Here is a 5,000-nt window from a genome sequence, read left to right on the forward strand (position 1 = left end):
GTTTCCCGGAGGCTGCCCGCCGAGTCATCGGAGGAACTGCGGCGGATCGCTGGCTGGCATCGTTTATGGTTAGAACTAGGGCGGTATCTGATCGCCTTCGAACCTCTAACTTTCGTTCTTGATTAATGAAAACATACTTGGCAAATGCTTTCGCTTCTGTTCGTCTTGCGACGATCCAAGAATTTCACCTCTAACGTCGCAATACGAATGCCCCCGCCTGTCCCTATTAATCATTACCTCGGGTTCCGAAAACCAACAAAATAGAACCGAGGTCCTATTCCATTATTCCATGCACACAGTATTCAGGCGGGCTTGCCTGCTTTAAGCACTCTAATTTGTTCAAAGTAAACGTGCCGGCCCACCGAGACACTCACTCAAGAGCACCCTGGTAGGATTGCAACGGGGTCCGCCTCGGGACGCACGAGCACGCACGAGGCGCGTCGCACGCCTTCGGCTCGCCCCACCGGCAGGACGTCCCACGATACATGCCAGTTAAACACCGACGGGCGGTGAACCAACAGCGTGGGACACAAATCCAACTACGAGCTTTTTAACCGCAACAACTTTAATATACGCTATTGGAGCTGGAATTACCGCGGCTGCTGGCACCAGACTTGCCCTCCAATAGATACTCGTTAAAGGATTTAAAGTGTACTCATTCCGATTACGGGGCCTCGGATGAGTCCCGTATCGTTATTTTTCGTCACTACCTCCCCGTGCCGGGAGTGGGTAATTTGCGCGCCTGCTGCCTTCCTTGGATGTGGTAGCCGTTTCTCAGGCTCCCTCTCCGGAATCGAACCCTGATTCCCCGTTACCCGTTACAACCATGGTAGGCGCAGAACCTACCATCGACAGTTGATAAGGCAGACATTTGAAAGATGCGTCGCCGGTACGAGGACCGTGCGATCAGCCCAAAGTTATTCAGAGTCACCAAGGCAAACGGACCGGACGAGCCGACCGATTGGTTTTGATCTAATAAAAGCGTCCCTTCCATCTCTGGTCGGGACTCTGTTTGCATGTATTAGCTCTAGAATTACCACAGTTATCCAAGTAACGTGGGTACGATCTAAGGAACCATAACTGATTTAATGAGCCATTCGCGGTTTCACCTTAATGCGGCTTGTACTGAGACATGCATGGCTTAATCTTTGAGACAAGCATATGACTACTGGCAGGATCAACCAGGGAGCTGCGTCAACTAGAGCTGAGCAGCCGGCCGCCCGGGAGTGTGTCCCGGGGGCCCGCGCGAACACGCAAGCGTCCGCTCAATTATTCTGCAAACAGGAGGAGGCTGAGCTCCCCTGCACAATACACCTCGAAACCCTCTCAGGTCCCGGCGGCGCGCAGCGCCGTCCTAAGTACTTGGTCGGGTTCGAGAGAGGCGCAATCGCCCGGAGTTTGGCGAGTAGACGCTTTAGGTGCGACCACCCGTGCTCCCAACTGAGCTTGCCGCTGCCGACAGAGGCCCGGGAGCGTGCTGTCGTGGCATTGCCGGCGGGAGACAACACGCGCCACCTACGGTGACCGGCAGCTCCAACGCCAGCGCCACAGAAGGACAAAAGCCCCACTTGGGTGCCGAAGCGAACTCTCCCAGCACAGCGCACGCGCCAACACGTCCGCACAGCTGCGATACAAACCACCTGCGAGAACCGCAGAGGCGACCGAGCAGCAGACGGCGTCGCGGCGCCGAGCGCCGGGCGGCGGCGCATCCTCAGCGCACACAGTCCTCAATCGGACCAGCACACTGCAGATGTCCACCGCGCTTCGCACCGGGCCCGCGAGGACCTACTTTGGCCGCACGGCGCCGCGTGCAGGGTGCGCCGGCGCGCAGCTGCGCCGCCTGCCGCCTCCGTCGGCCGGCGCGCCTGCCACTGGCCGCCCCCACCAGCCGGCTGTAGCGCGTGCGCCCACGCACCGCGCGGCCAGCACGCCGGGAGGCCCCCCCTCACCGGCCGGGGACGGTCCCACCCAGCCACCGCCGCGTATCGCTTCACACCCAGATGCCATTCACGTTCGTGGGCATGGTGGGTATCGCTGGAACAACCGGTTGGTAGCTCAACCGATCGTCGCCATCACTGATTCACCTCTAGCGAGAACAACCGCACCACAACGGTTTACCAGTTGTTCATTTGCATAACGTCACCAGCAAACGTAGGCGTCCATCGCCATTTGCAAATTCAACGATTGTTGCATGCCTGTGTCAGGTGTCACGACACACTATGTCTGCCCACATACACGCAACAACATGTGCACGCTTCGCGAACACGTGGAAGGTGGCCCCCGTACGTATGCGATGTCCATTGCGCGAACGACTGTCAACCGGCCTCTGTCGCATGTCGCAGATGTGGAACGCAGTGCACCATGCTATCACGGTGTGTGAGAAGAGACGACTACGTCTGACAACACGCGCCACTACATCAACAGACGGCTCATGCTGATCGCCATCCAGGGCATACCACACTGCAATCCAGCTCTTATAGGGAGACGACACGTAGCTGAGTGCACAACATTTGGACCGCATGGTTCGCCGTTGTTGGCGCAGTCGTTGTACGGTCACATGTACCACGATGTATCATTCAGTACATGAGGACCAATGTGCAGTACAGTGTGTGATTTGGACGTACAACATCAGCGGACAGTTGACACAGGCCGTACCACAGCGTAGGCTAAGTGCTTCGCACATGCGAATGCCAATGAACAACTGCAAATGCCAATGAACAACTGCAAAGGGCATTGAGCATGTACGTCCTGCTGCCATCCACATTACAGTGTATAGCTGCAAGGTGTTTAACATGAAGCGATACACTGGGGACCGGGCAGTGCGAGTAGCAAACTATATTGCGGGGGTTGCAGTTAGGCAACACTACACTAATTTAACGCGTCGTATGACAATTACAGAGCAGGTTAAGGCCCAACGTGTGTTGGGTTAAGGCCCAACGTGTGTTGGGTTAAGGCCCAACGTGTGTTGGGTTAAGGCCCAACGTGTGTTGGGTTAAGGCCCAACGTGTGTTGGGTTAAGGCCCAACGTGTGTTGGGTTAAGGCCCAACGTGTGTTGGGTTAAGGCCCAACGTGTGTTGGGTTAAGGCCCAACGTGTGTTGGGTTAAGGCCCAACGTGTGTTGGGTTAAGGCCCAACGTGTGTTGGGTTAAGGCCCAACGTGTGTTGGGTTAAGGCCCAACGTGTGTTGGGTTACGTTAAGGGGCAATGTGGGTTACGTTAAGGGGCAATGTGGGTTACGTTAAGGGGCAATGTGGGTTACGTTACGGCGCAATGTAGGTTACGTTACGGCGCAATATAGGTTACGTTAAGGCGCAATATCGGTTACGTTAAGGCGCAATACAGGTTACGTTAAGGCGCAATACAGGTTACGTTAAGGCGCAATACAGGTTACGTTAAGGCGCAATACAGGTTACGTTAAGGCGCAATACAGGTTACGTTAAGGCGCAATGCAGGTTACGTTAAGGCGCAATACAGGTTACGTTAAGGCGCAATACAGGTTACGTTAAGGCGCAATACAGGTTACGTTAAGGCGCAATACAGGTTACGTTAAGGCGCAATACAGGTTACGTTAAGGCGCAATACAGGTTACGTTAAGGCGCAATACAGGTTACGTTAAGGCGCAATACAGGTTACGTTAAGGCGCAATACAGGTTACGTTAAGGCGCAATACAGGTTACGTTAAGGCGCAATACAGGTTACGTTAAGGCGCAATACAGGTTACGTTAAGGCGCAATACAGGTTACGTTAAGGCGCAATACAGGTTACGTTAAGGCGCAATACAGGTTACGTTAAGGCGCAATACAGGTTACGTTAAGGCGCAATACAGGTTACGTTAAGGCGCAATACAGGTTACGTTAAGGCGCAATACAGGTTAGGTTAAGGCGCAATACAGGTTAGGTTAAGGCGCAATACAGGTTAGGTTAAGGTACGACATAGGTTAGGTTAAGGTACGACATAGGTTAGGTTAAGGTACGACATAGGTTAGGTTAAGGTACGACATAGGTTAGGTTAAGGTACGACATAGGTTAGGTTAAGGTACGACATAGGTTAGGTTAAGGTACGACATAGGTTAGGTTAAGGTACGACATAGGTTAGGTTAAGGTACGACATAGGTTAGGTTAAGGTACGACATAGGTTAGGTTAAGGTACGACATAGGTTAGGTTAAGGTACGACATAGGTTAGGTTAAGGTACGACATAGGTTAGGTTAAGGTACGACATAGGTTAGGTTAAGGTACGACATAGGTTAGGTTAAGGTACGACATAGGTTAGGTTAAGGTACGACATAGGTTAGGTTAAGGTACGACATAGGTTAGGTTAAGGTACGACATAGGTTAGGTTAAGGTACGACATAGGTTAGGTTAAGGTACGACATAGGTTAGGTTAAGGTACGACATAGGTTAGGTTAAGGTACGACATAGGTTAGGTTAAGGTACGACATAGGTTAGGTTAAGGTACGACATAGGTTAGGTTAAGGTACGACATAGGTTAGGTTAAGGTACGACATAGGTTAGGTTACGGTACGACATAGGTTAGGTTACGGTACGACATAGGTTAGGTTACGGTACGACATAGGTTAGGTTACGGTACGACATAGGTTAGGTTACGGTACGACATAGGTTAGGTTACGGTACGACATAGGTTAGGTTACGGTACGACATAGGTTAGGTTACGGTACGACATAGGTTAGGTTACGGTACGATATAGGTTAGGTTACGGTACGATATAGGTTAGGTTAAGGTACACATTGTTGTAAGGAAAGGTTTAATGGGGGGCGGGGCGGGGCGGCCGGTTTGTTGATTGTGATTATAGTAAGTGGATGCCTGCGGCATCATCTGATTTGCCACGTCAGGATGCACCTTTGGCTCATGACAGGCGGCGCTCTCATTCCATGCTTGTGGCAGACCTGTGTCTTTCATTCCTGCCATTGTTTGTGTGCTGTGAGAGGAGGCAGTATTGTGATGTTGGGTGCACCCCTGTGTAGGACATGTGTGGGTGTT

At 52.4% G+C, this 5,000-nt stretch overlaps 1 non-coding gene across 1 annotated transcript in view; it reads right to left on the bottom strand.

Annotated features, from left to right (window-relative positions):
- The window catches only part of LOC124579047, a 1,910-nt gene extending 722 nt beyond the window's left edge, over window positions 1-1,188 (bottom strand). Inside the window, exon 1 of the ribosomal RNA XR_006972800.1 lies at window positions 1-1,188. This exon is cut by the window's left edge and continues 722 nt beyond it. This is a non-coding gene — a ribosomal RNA (small subunit ribosomal RNA).
- Between the last annotated feature and the right edge of the window lie 3,812 nt (window positions 1,189-5,000).

The sequence above is a fragment of the Schistocerca americana genome, unplaced genomic scaffold (genome assembly GCF_021461395.2).
Source record: "Schistocerca americana isolate TAMUIC-IGC-003095 unplaced genomic scaffold, iqSchAmer2.1 HiC_scaffold_287, whole genome shotgun sequence".
Lineage (NCBI taxonomy): Eukaryota > Metazoa > Arthropoda > Insecta > Orthoptera > Acrididae > Schistocerca > Schistocerca americana.